This window comes from Schistocerca serialis, chromosome 11 (assembly GCF_023864345.2).
Source record: "Schistocerca serialis cubense isolate TAMUIC-IGC-003099 chromosome 11, iqSchSeri2.2, whole genome shotgun sequence".
Lineage (NCBI taxonomy): Eukaryota > Metazoa > Arthropoda > Insecta > Orthoptera > Acrididae > Schistocerca > Schistocerca serialis.
Window position 1 is genome coordinate 161,712,500 of NC_064648.1, and position 13,793 is coordinate 161,726,292.

A 13,793-nucleotide genomic window follows, 5' to 3' on the forward strand; every position below is an offset into this window, starting at 1 on the left:
GTCTGATGCACTGTCGCAACTTCCACCCTGTGCCAACCTCTTACCTCCAGAGTAGAACTGGTTATCTCACGTTCCATGTTGAAAATTCGTACCAGGACGTAAAATCTTAGAAATATTTTCCTTATGTTTGGTTGTAGTAGACACCTTCGACGGAGGAAAGCCATCTTTCCCTCTGCATGTCTGCCTCTGAAATCCGCCTTACTTTGTCCTTCATCTGTAATTTTGCTTTCAAGGAAGCAAAATTCCTTCATCTATTTTGTGATCCCAGACTTTGACGTTAAATTTAACGCTAATCTCGTTTCTGGTATTCCTCATTACGTTAATCGTTCATTTGTTCACACTAAGTATATATTTGCATTCATTTGACTCCCCATTCCACACAACAGACCTAATAATTCTTCCTGATCTTCACTGACAGTAATGTTTTCAGCGAATTTTCCCCATGGCACTTATAACCATGACTGTTAATCCATCTCCTACGTTTGTCTTTTATTTAATTACGGTTTCCTAAATGTACAGATTAGACAGTGGCGGAGAAACACCGTTCCATTAAGTTACACCCTCATTAAGCACATCTCTTTTCTCATAGTCTTCCGTTCTTATAGCTTCTTTTGTGTTCCTATACATATCATTGTATACCCAAATTTCCCGGTATTTCTAGTCATTTCACGCTGTAGAACGCTTTTCCTAGGTAGAAGAATTCTATACAAGTATCTAGATTCTTATTAACTCTGGAATACATTACGAAGTGCAATGCAGCACATGTGCTTTGGGTTCTGTCGTGTTTCCTATGCACTTACGCTACATCTGTTCTCCAGAACAGAGCTTTCTTTGTGGACCAAAGTCTCCTCCAGCCACTCACCCTCCCACGGATGCAAGACTCTTAAGCTCAACATCGAGGTGATAGCATACAGGAGGATGGCACACTGTAATACTTGAGAATCGAGACAATCCTCTTGGCGGCCAGATCTGTCCTTTCATTCCTCACAATTCCGATGTGTTTTTGTACCCAGCAAAAAGACACCTAAATCCCCAGTCGTTGTAGATGGAGCAGAGACTAGCTTCCCTGCTGAGTACAAACGTCTCACAGGGTGAAGGGAACGTAGAAAATCGGATGAGACAAGAAATTTATCACTGGAAGAACGTCTCACCCACTCCAATGACCGCAAGATCGCATAAAATTCTGCATAAAAGACAGTAAACGCTTAAGGCAGTCTGATCTTGAGGACAAGATCTGTCAAAAAAACATAGCAACCAACAGGATCCCCCTGTAGCGATAAGTGCATAAAAACAGCTATATTGTTGTGGTGCCCAGGTAAAATGTCAGAAAATATGTCATTAAAAGCGGAAGCAGAAGTGTAATCTCTCTTGTAGCGCCCCAAATCTAAAATCACTCTGGGTCTCTCTAGTAACCATGGCAGCAGGCAGTTAAAACCCTGGATTTGGGGCAGTACTGGCTCCTCACTGAGGGACTCCAGCACATGGTGCACGTGGATCGCAAATGGCATTGTGGCTCTTCAACGGTAGGAAATAAGTGGGATGAGCAACGTTATAGAGTGTGGGTGAAGTTGGAGCTGTGAGGAACTTGCATGCCTGATGCAGTAGGTGGAGCTGCTGGTGACCCCCCCCCCCCCAGCCTCTGCACATAGGCTGGGTATGGGACTTGTCCTATAGCGACCTGTGGCCAACTGCAGACCCTCAAGGTGGACAGTGTCAATTCAAATCAAAAGGCCTCGTCAATGCATAAACCATGCACCCATAGTCCAGCCATGAATGCATGAAAGCCGTATAAAACTTCAATGCTCAGATACACATTGCTGCGGCTCAATGCAAGTTCTTTAGCTGTCAGAATCTACATTCCTAAATCAATAGCTAGGGTCCGGGGTCTCTCCCAGGAAAGCTGGTCCCCATGTGCAACAATGCATCCCTTGTGCATCAGCTCTCATCTGTGACTAGATTTTAGCTCACTTTCCTGATGAAAACCTCCAATAGAATCTTCTGAACCTCAAAGATCCATTGCTCATCTCATGACTTCCTATCATTCGAGCTTCTGAGCAGGCTGCCACAGCAGCAGCTTTTATCGAAGACCCAATTTTGGTATTTGCCACATAACCCAAATTGGAAGAACATTGGTTGTAGCACAAGTCAGGGACAGTCCTCAATGCCATTTCCACAAGGTGAATTGTGTTACTAGGTGTTAGTGTGCCCACAAAGCTGAAATTGGCCACACCTCCACTTCTATGTCTGTGGACTGGTGACTGGGCGACACCAAGGAATATTCTTCCCAACCATATTTTACAGAAGCGGCGCTGGTACCTATCTATACTCTTGCAGTCCACTCAGTTGCTGTCTATACAAGTCAAGTTGTAAAGCAAGCCAGTCACCTTCCAGACTAACACTGGGTCATCAGCTACAGTAATCGACTGGGCTACACAAGCCATTAAGTCTCCTCCAGGCACCCCTGCACAACAGAGTTATGTAGTTTTAGTAAAAACACCATTTCTGTTACAGGACATACCTGTTAGAGGACTTTTCCATAGCAAACGCTACTGTGGCGTTACAGTAACTCCAGCTTGGATTCTGATGGTTGTGGCCCCTCAGGTCTCTAACCTGTCCAGCATAGACTTATTCCATGCCTTGGGGCTTGAGTTCTGCGCCAATTCTCATGCAGTCCAAGCACTGGGCCTCTCCCTACACCACCTACATCTTGGTTAAATTAGGACCAGTGTTCTGCCAGTGAGCATCCTGGGGATTCAGTCGCATATATCCCTTACACCTACTGCAGCTCCAAACTCCAAAATTATTTAAGGTCCGTAGCGTCGAGTTTGCATACCAGGATAAGCCTCAACAGGACTTGCAACATCTTCAGGATGAGGGCGTCTTCATCCCAGTAACACACAGCCAAAGGGCCCTTCCTATTTGACTGTGGAGAAACCATCAGGCGCTGGCAGCATTGGTGGTGACTTCCAGGACACTGTGAATGCCCAATCTGTAGTCGTCAGATATACCACTCCCATGCTTCAGGACACTGTTTACATCTCGCTGGGTCTATGGTATTTGCCAAAAATGATCTTCATTATGCTTATTTGCCCAAAATGATCTTCATGATGCGTATCTACACCTCACACTGCGTAACGGCTCCCAGGAGACTGAAATCATAAACATCATAGCCACTCCTTTTGGATTGCTCCAATATACATAGCTTCCGTTTGGCATCGACAAAGTTACATCAATTTCTTGGAGGTACTATGTTGTTGGTGTGGTCTTCAGTCCTGAGACTGGTTTGATGCAGCTCTACATGCTACTCTACCCTGTGCAAGCTTCTTCATCTCCCAGTACTTACTGCAACCTCCATCCTTCTGAATCTGCTTAGTGTATTCATCTGTTGGTCTCCCTCTACGATTTTTACCCTACACACTGCCCTCCAATGCTAAATTTATGATCCCCTGATGTCACAGAACTAGTCCTATCAACCGGTCCTTCTTCTTGTCAAGTTGTGCCACAAACTTCTCTTCTCCCCAATTCTATTCTATACTTCCTCATTAGTTATGTGATCTACCAATCTTCAGCATTCTTCTGTAGCATTACATTTCGAAAACTTCTGTTCTCTTCTTGTCCAAACTATTTACCGTTCATGTTTCAATTCCATACATGGCTACACTCCATACAAATACTTTCAGAAACGACTTCCTGACGCTTATATCAATACTCGATGTTAACAAATTTCTCTTCTTCACAAACGCTTTCCTAGCCATTGCCAGTCTACATTTTATATCCTCTCTACTGAGACCATCATCAGTTATTTTGCTCACCAAATAGCAAAATCCTTTACTACTTTAAGTGTATCATTGCCTAATCTAATTTCCTCAGCATCACCCGACTTAATTCGACTACATTCCACTATACTCGTTTTGCTATTGTTGTTTTTCATCTTATATCCTCCTTTCAAGACACTATCCATTCTGTTCAACTGCTCTTCCAAATCCTTTGCTGTCTCTGACAAAATTAGAATGTCATCGGTGAACCTCAAAGTTTCTATTTCTTCTCCATGTATTTTAATACCTACTTCGAATTTTTCTTTTGTTTCCTTTACTGCTTGCTCAATATACAGATTGAATAACATCGGGGAGAGGCTACAACCCTGTCTCACTCCCTTCTCACCAACTGATTCCCTTTCGTGCCCCTCAACTCTTATAACTGCCTTCCGGTTTCTGTACAAATTGTAAATAGCCTTTCACTCCCTGTATTTTACCCCTGCCACCTTTAGTATTTGATAGAGAGTATTCCAGTTAACATTGTCAAAAGGTTTCTCTAAGTCCACAAATTCTAGAAAAGTAGATTTGCTTTTCTTCTAAGATAAGTCATGAGGTCAGTATTCCCTCATGTGTTCCAACATTTCTATGGAATCCAAACTCATCTTCCCCGAGGTCGGCTTCTACCAGTATTTCCATTCGCCTGTAAAGAATTCGTGTTAGTATTTTGCAGCTGTGACTTATTAAACTGATAGTTCGGTAATTTTCACATCTGTCAACACGTGCATTCTTTGGGATTGGAATTACTATGTTCTTCTTTAAGTATGAGGGCATTTCGCCTGTCTCATACATCTTGCTCACCAGATGGCAGAGTTTTGTAAGGACTGGCTCTCCCAAGGCCGTCGGTAGTTCTAATGGAATGTTGGCTACTCCTGGGGCCTTGTTTCGACTCAGATCTTTCAGTGCTCTGTCAAACTCTTCACACAGTATCGTACCTCTCATTTCATCTTCATCTACATCCTCTTCCATTTCCATAATATTGTCCTCAAGTACATCGCCCTTGTATAGACCCTCTATATAGTCCTGCCACCTTTCTGCTTTCCCTTCTTTGCCTAGAACTGGATTTCCATCTGAGCTCTTGATATTCATACAAGTGGCTCTCTTTTCTCCAAAGGTCTCTTTAATTTTCCCGTAGGCAGTATCTATCTTACCCCTAGTGAGATAAGCCGCTACATCCTTACATTTGTCCTATAGCCATACCTGCTTAGCAATTTTGCACTTCCTGTCGATCTCATTTTTGAGACCTTTGTATTCCTTTTTGCCTGCTTCATTTACTGCATTTTTATATTTTCTCCTTTCATCAATTAAATTCAATATGTCTTCTGTTACCCAAGGATTTCTACTAGCCGTCGTCTTTTTACCTACTTGATTCTCTGCTGGCTTCACTACTTCGTCCCTCAGAGCTACCCATTCTTCTTCTACTGTATTTCTTTCCCCCATTCCCGTCAGTCCTTCCCTTATGCCGTCCCTGAAGCTCTGGAAAACCTCTGGTTTAGTCGGTTTATCCAGGTCCCATCTCCTTAAATTCCCACCTTTTTGCAGTTTCTTCAGTTTCAATCTACAGTTTATAACCTATGGATTGCGGTCAGAGTCCTTATCCGCTCCTGGAAATGTCTTACAATTTAAAACCTGGTTCCTAAATCTCTGTCTTGCCATTTTATAACCTATCTTATACCTCCTAGTATCTCCTGGATGATTCCATGTATATAACCTTCTTTTATGATTCTTGAACCAAGTGTTAGCTATGATTAAGTTATGATCTGTGCAAAATTCTACCAGACAGCTTCCTCTTTCTTTTCTAATCCCCAATCCATATTCACCTACTATGTTTCCTTCTCTCCCTTTTCCTATTCTCGAATTCCAGTCACCCATGACTATTAAATATTCGTCTCCCTCCACTACCTGAATAATTTCTTTTATCCCATCATACAGTTCATCAATTTCTCCATCATCTGCAGAGCTAGTGGGCATATAAACTTGTATTACTGTGGTAGTCATGGGCTGCATGTCTATCTTGGCCACAATAAGGCTTTCACTACGCTGTTTGTTGTAGCTTACGTGCACTCCTATTTCTTTATTCATTATTAAACCTACTCATGCATTACCCCTCTTTGATTTTGTATTTATAACCCTGTATTTACTTGACCGAAAGTCTTGATCCTCCTGCCACCGAACTTCACTAATTCCCACTATATCTAACTTTAACCTATCCATTTCCCTGTTTAAATTCTCTAATCTACCTGCCCATTTAAGGGATCTGACATTCCGCACTCCGATCTGTAGAACGCCAATTTTCTTTCTTCTGATACCGACATCCTGTTGAGTAATCCCTGATCGGAGATCCGAATGGGGGACTATTTTACCACTGGAATATTTTACCCAAGAGGACGCCATCATCGCTAACCATACAGTAAAGCTGCATGCCCTCGGGCAAAATTACGGCTGTAGATTCCCTTGCTTTCAGCTGTTCACGGTAACAGCACAGCAAGGCCGTTTTGGTTAGTGTTACAAGGCCAGATCAGTCAGTCATCCAGATTGTGGCCTCTGCAAGTACTGAAAAGGCAGCTGCCCCTCTTCAGGAACCACACATTTGTCTGGCCTCTCAACAGATACCCATCCATTGTGTTTGCACCTACAATATGGCCATCTGTATTGCTGAGTCACGCAAGCCTCCCCACCAACAGCAAGGTCCATGGTTCACGGGGGGGGAGGGGGGGGGGGGCGATGAGCTACACTTAAAGACGTCTCAGGGACCATGAGCTACCTTGACAATTTTCTGGTTGTAGGAAACTATACAGCTGATGTTGTTCTTCTCCCCATTCACAGAAGCTTACCTTTGTTGTAAACTTGGCATATGTTGAAACTTCCTGGCAGATCAAAACTGTGTGCCCGACCGAGACTCGAACTCGGGACCTTTGCCTTTCGCGGGCAAATGCTCTACCAACTGAGCTACCGAAGCACGACTCACGCCCGGTACTCACAGCTTTACTTCTGCCAGTACCTCGTCTCCTACCTTCCAAACTTTACAGAAGCTCTCCTGCGAACCTTGCAGAACTAGCACTCCTGAAAGAAAGGATATTGCGGAGACATGGCTTAGCCACAGCCTGGGGGATATTTCCAGAATGAGATTTTCACTCTGCAGCGGAGTGTGCGCTGATATGAAACTTCCTGGCAGATCAAAACTGTGTGCCCGACCGAGACTCGAACTCGGGATCTTTGCCTTTCGTGGGCAAGTGCTCTACCAACTGAGCTACCGAAGCACGACTCACAGCTGTGAGTACCGGGCGTGAGTCGTGCTTCGGTAGCTCAGTTGGTAGAGCACTTGCCCGTGAAAGGCAAAGGTCCCGAGTTCGAGTCTCGGTCGGGCACACAGTTTTGATCTGCCAGGAAGTTTCATATCAGCGCACACTCCGCTGCAGAGTGAAAATCTCATTTTGGCATATGTTATTTTTTCATCCACCAGATCGAATATTTAGGACACATCTTCAGGACATCAGGCGTATGGCTCACACTACATTATGTGCCTACCATCCAAAAATTACTAGCCTCGATAGATGCATTCCAGCCGAAGTCAGCCAAACTGTTATAGACCATTCATGCCCCATGCTTCAGCGATGCTGGCACCACTCGCTCTGTAACAGAGTTCCCTGGAAGTGGCCATCCTAATGTAATAAGGTGTTCCAAAACCTGAAGAAGGCCCTCTTCGACCTACCTGTCTCATGGCATGCAATCCAACGAAACCATTGGTATTAGTGGCCGATGCTGACTGGCAGACTTTTGTCCCATATTGAGAATGGCGTGGAGCGACCCACTGCATTTGTATCCAAGATACTTACAGCAGGATAGCGGAACTACATAGAAAAGGAGGCTTTGGTCATCATCTTTGGCAGCAAACGCTTCCCTGCCTGCATCTATAGCCACCGTTTCACACTCATGACATATCATAAGCCTCTAATGCATCTCTTCAAGTATTCAGCAACTTGCTACTGTGGGCCCCGTTTCTCTCAGGATATGCCTATTGTATCCAATATCACCCTAATGCCGCCCATGCCAATGCCGATATCCTATCGCGATTTCATGTTAGTCACAACCCAGAATTTCATGAGGATCCAGAAGTCTGTTTTCATGAGGACAGTGAGACTGCCATCATCAAAGACCCATCTTCCAAGTGATGCACGCTTTGTGGGATATCACACAGTGACAGGCCATGTCCTCCAGGAGGATTTGCATTATACAACAGAAAGACAGCCTGCAGACAAAGTAATGTCTCATGTACCCAGACCTCCAAGCCTTCTGTAGCATGCAGCAAAAAAATGGTTCAAATGGCTCTGAGCACTATGGGACTTAACATCTTAGGTCATCAGTCCCCTAGAACTTAGAGCTACTTAAACCTAACAAACCTAAAGACATCACACACATCCATGCCCGAGGCAGGAGTCGAACCTGCGACCGTAGCAGTCCCACAGTTCCGGACTGCAGCGCCTAGAACTGCACGGCCACCGCGGCCGGCACGCAGCAAAAGTCTTTATCCTTGCATCACATTGCGCTGATAAAGGTCGCGATGGGCCATGCTCAGGTCCTCATTCCCAGAACCCTATGGCATTGGGAAGTCATTTTGACTCTCCTAGCAATACATCCACTGGAAGGGTATGGAGACATTTAATGCGAGAATGGTGAAAGGGTGCCTCACATGTCAAAACAAGCAAGCTGTGCCCTCCTGTCAGTATTTTCCATGGCCTCCTATGGTGACTCATTGGTCCTGTCTTCATTTGGACTTTGCTGGCCCATTGCTTGGATCTGTGTGGCGTCTGATTTTGATTGTGAGCAGTGGGTTCTGCTTTGTGTTTTTCATGCCATTCACAACCTCAGCGAAGACGATCCAGATTGCTGCATGGTTGTTCGCCCTTAAAGGCGTCACACAAGCCTTTGTCACTGACAATGGCCCCAATTATCATCAACAGAATTCTGATTCTTGCTATTCAATTTAATTTCATCAGTCCACATGGTCATCCTCACAAATCGCCATTTTCCCTAGAATCAGAACAGCCACATACCTTCTTGTATCAATGGATTGTGTAGGTTTTCTTTGCAGGATCCAGTGCAGCTGTGGACACCCTCCATTTATTCTCCATTTGATTTGGCAGGCAATGTTTGAATTCCAGTTGCTGCAAAGAGGCTGTTGTTGCTGGCATATGTATGATGTATGGGCCCATCATGGATACAAACCACTAATGGGTGCACTCCAGATGCCTGTAATGCGACTCTCTTTGCGCCATCTACCATTTCCCCCAACCCAAGACCTCCTGTGGCCAGCCACAATTCGTCACGTTCTCATCCCATATGAATAGAAGTGGATCCAGTCCCCCCCCCCAGAATGGTGAATGCTCCAACACGGTCGAGGCCTCCAGGGACTGCTGTGGCCTAGATGCACTTTTGGGGGAGAATGGAGAATGGCGGGCAGTGGCAATATGAATTATGGTTGTACCATGTATGCCACAGAATGTAACACTCATGCAGTCCATAACAGCCACGCAAGATTTTCAGAAGGCGCACCAAGAACTACAGACCAATAGATATCTCGAAAGGCAAAAGTAAGAGGTCGCTGGCCTTATCGCAAACCGTGCCCGTATACGGTCACGAGTTAGAGTGGGACAGCACGGTTCTTCCTGAAGAATAACTATTTAAGGAAACCCAGGGATCACTGTGGACGGTTCCCATCGACGAGAGTTGGCCGATTCATGCTACTGTCTCTACGCTATTGATGACGACAACTTACCGGCGAGAAGTAGGCTTCTGATTTGGAAAAGAGCTCTCACTGATTGTTGGTCATTTCAATGTTGAGTTCCGGCTCCAGGGATCTAGGTGGAGCCAAATCCACTGAATTGTATTTTGTTCGGAAACGCAGAGGAGGTATAGTCTGATTGTAATTATAAATTGTGACAGTTAATTTTCCTTTCGAACAGACAATAATGGAACTAAGAAATTTTTTTGCTTCAACTGGGATACTCAATAACGAAAAACAGATGGATTTTGCAGAAATTATGAGCTCCACAGTGAGAATAAACAGCTAAATGGTAGTTCTGTTGTATGAATGCATAAGGCCCACAGGAATTCCCCCACATAGATGCAGCACAGTCACAGGCCTGTCCTCAGAAACGTGCTTTATAATTGCACGGAAGTTACCCATGTACTTGTCATCTTGTTTATCAACTTCAGTAGGATCTAAGTCATTAAGGGGGCCTTAATGCAATCTCCTGACATCCACAGATAATCACCACATCGATGAAAGGGTCTAGCCCTTTTCTGTTTCCTTCCCACCTGCTCCACCAAGCCTTAGTCCTGGCGATGTTTCATATCTTTTGCCTTGTTCATCATCATGTGAACAAAATTTTGACAATGGATTAGAGTAGCTATATAGTAAGTACTGCACGCCTGGATGTTGAAATATTGAAGATCATGCTTCCACACCAGAAACCTGGAGTTTTCCAGGGCTGTAACATTTTGATTACTACCTTTACCAGACTCGCCATAGCGAAAAACAAACAGTACTTACAGAAGACACCGTCCTCTTTGGCAGAGTATACTAAATAAAGTTGAATGTACGATACTGGCAAATTTGCAAAGTGAGGGGAAATATATAAATTGCATTAGGCACAGAAAAGTTTTGGAATTGTTGTAGCTTCATGTGGTAATCAATTTTTTTTTATACTTAGCGAACAAATACTTATCTCATAGTTACAGCCCGATCGTGTATTGTCTCCACGCAGCCAAACATAACCATTTCCAGCCAATGATCGTCTCAGTTGGACCAGAGGACCCAGTCCATTCCATGTAATCACAGTCCACACATGAAGCTAGCACCAGCTTACGCTGTGTCTTGTTGACAACTTGCACCATGACTTCGTCGGGGTCTGCACCATCCTCGAACTCTACAATCAGATCTTACCAACTTTAATCGGGACTCATCCAATCAGACCACCGTCTTCCAGTCGTCTAGGGTCCAACCAGTGGGATCACGAGCACAGGAGAACGGCTACAGGGGAAGTCCCGCCGTTATGCAAATGCACTCACGTTGTCCACCTGCTGTCATAGCCCATTTACGTAATTTCGCTGCACTGTCCTAACGGATACGTTTATCGTACGTATCACATTGATTTTTGCGGTTGTTTCACGTAGTGTTCCTCGCCTCTCAGCACTGACAAACGCCGCTGCTCTCGGCCTCTAAATGAACGCCGTCGACCACTGCCTTGTTTGTGGACAGAGGTACTCTTGACGCCGTGGATCTCCAAATGTTGAATTGTCTAACGATTTCCGAAATGGAATGTCCCATTTGTCTACCTCCTCCTCCTAATCAGCGTTCAAAGTTTATTAATACCCGTAGTGCGGCTATAATCAAGCTGGAAACCTTTTCATGTGAATCACCTGAATACAATCGACAGCTCGGCCAATAAACTGCCGCTTCATACCTTTTGTAGGCTGGACTACCGCCATATGTGAAAGTGCATACCGCTATCCCATGATTTTGCCACCTCTGTGTGGCTGTAGCAGCTGGCATCTCTCGTAGTTTGATTCTCGAACTTCAACCGTGGACTTCCTCTGGTATTTTTATGATGATATATATATATATATATATATATATATATATATATATATATATATATATATATATATATATAGATATATATATATATATATATGTCCATTTCACCTAAACAGATAATCAACAAACCCCTTCTAGCCAGCATTATTTTATTGATTTCGTTATTTGTTATCTTATTAGTCCCTCTGACTTTTCACGGTGTGCCTTTAACAACACATTTCAAAAGTATTCCGTTTTTCAGTTCCTTACATCACAGAGTCCAGATCACACATTTACAAGATGCAACACAACAAACGCGCTTTTGGAAGCATTTTACTGGCGTGTTAGCAGTCAGTTTTAGAGGCTAACATCTTTTTTCTATGTTTTGTTCGGATTATCACTTTTTCCTCGCTTTTTACTCCTCCAGCGATTTAATTTCCTAAATCAGCAACAAAGTGTCGGAGTACGTGGCCATCCACGACAGGTACATGGACGCTGATTTGTCGCCGTTTTGTCACAAACCATTAGTAATACAGTTTCGTCATGACTTTGTCCACTTCATTGAAGGTGGAATCTAAGATGTGCTGGATCAAATGGTGTCGTTAAGGATATGTGGGTATTCACGTGACTTATTATTTTGACACAGGAAGAATGTCGTATTGTTGTACAGACTTGTGAAGAACAATATTTCTACTAGGAGTACTATGTGGGTCATTTTTGACCCACAATGGATTTTCGAGGCCGTTACCCGCCTCTCTAATCATCGCACGACGAAACGCTCCCGTGACTTTTCATCATTTATGGGGTTGTACAACTTACCAAAATTTCTTCCCCCCTAGCTCACGCACCTGGAAGTATGAAAAATTTATCTGTTATACCAGTAGTACGATGTGGGTCATTTTTGACCCATACCTATTTAACGCACAGTTTGATATGAGGTAACACCGGTTTGCTGTCACTAAATATGATCTGGGCACGCCTCGACGTTATTCACGAGCTGTTAGAGTATATTATACTTCGGGCCAAAAAGAACATTAAATACGAAGTATTCGGTTCTCGAATGATACATTATGTCAGCGAGGCTTTCCGTTTTCTATGGACTGGCGACATGCAGAACTACGCGGAGTAACATTGCAAAACTACAGAATAACATATGACATATTATACTTCATTACTTTCATCGTGGCAGCGACAGTATAACAGAGGTAGTGGCGGAGGACATACGTTGCCATATGTAATTTTATTTATGTTCGAAACAGGCTTATGTGTCTTGAAACTATTTTATTTGTCTTGACACAGCTGCTGGTCTAAGACATTATTCATTTATTTGTGTGTATGAGTTTTGAAGACGGCTATATTATTATACCAGAAACCTTGGTCTAGATTTAAAATAAACAAAATTTAGAGCAACTGTGGGCTGTTTTTCATTCGAGACAACATATTATACAGTGCAGAATCCCACCGCCCCCCCCCCCTCCCTACACTACTGTCTGGAGCACTGCTAACAGTTCTCTTACACTACAGCAGATGTCAGTCGCGTCGCCCTTATGGAACGTCACAACTGACAGCTTATTCACCTAAATTAAACAGGCAGATGAGCGCTGAAGTGGAGACGACACACTGTATGCAACACACTCACAAGTCAGGCGACCATCTCCTCACAGATTACGATGGGAAAACGTAAAAGATATCCGTATCCTGAGTAACATGCATGCTGGATGTCAGAAGACTGAGAATACTGAGAAGTAACTTCCAGAAACAGTGAAGTTTTATAATGACACTAAGGATGGAGTAGATGTTTATGACCACATCGCTAGATACTACAGTCTCAGAGTTGTTACCCAACGATGCCCTGTAAGTAAGTGTCTTTTCTTTGACCTCGCCATGATTAACGCTCGCACAATTTTTAAGTTACGTACCTCTAAGATTAGATTACATCATGGTCAGACAGAGATTCCGAAATCAGATACTGGATTGTAAGGCGTACCCAGGAGCAGATATAGGCTGAAATTCAAGACTTTAGTCAGGAAGAATCAATACGCAAAGACGTGGGATACGGAAGTACTAAGGAATGACGAGATACGTTTGAAGTTCTCTAACGATATAGATACAGCAATAAGGAATAGCGCAGTAGGCAGTACAGTTAAAGAGGAATGGACATCTCTAAAAAGGGCCATCATAGAAGTTGGGAAGGAAAACATAGGTACAAAGAAGGTACCTGCGAGGAAACCATGGGTAACAGAAGATATACTTCAGTTGATTGATGAAAGGAAAATCAGGAATACAGAAATACAAGTAGCTGCGGAATGAAATAAATAGGAAGTGCAGGGAAGCTAAGACGAAATGGCTGCAGGAAAAATGTGAAGACATCGAAAAAGATATGATTGTCGGAAGGACAGACT

The 13,793-nt window shown here is 43.7% G+C and overlaps 1 protein-coding gene and 2 non-coding genes across 3 annotated transcripts in view; 2 read left to right on the top strand and 1 right to left on the bottom strand.

Annotated features, from left to right (window-relative positions):
* LOC126427238 (ankyrin-2-like) overlaps window positions 1-13,793 on the top strand; it is a 58,434-nt gene that overhangs the window by 14,691 nt on the left and 29,950 nt on the right. The gene's annotated exons all lie outside the window — the stretch shown is intronic.
* On the bottom strand, window positions 6,698-6,772 carry Trnas-cga (transfer RNA serine (anticodon CGA)). The gene has a single exon. It is a non-coding gene; the product is annotated as a tRNA-Ser (tRNA).
* Trnas-uga (transfer RNA serine (anticodon UGA)) lies at window positions 7,107-7,181 on the top strand. Its single transcript has one exon. It is a non-coding gene; the product is annotated as a tRNA-Ser (tRNA).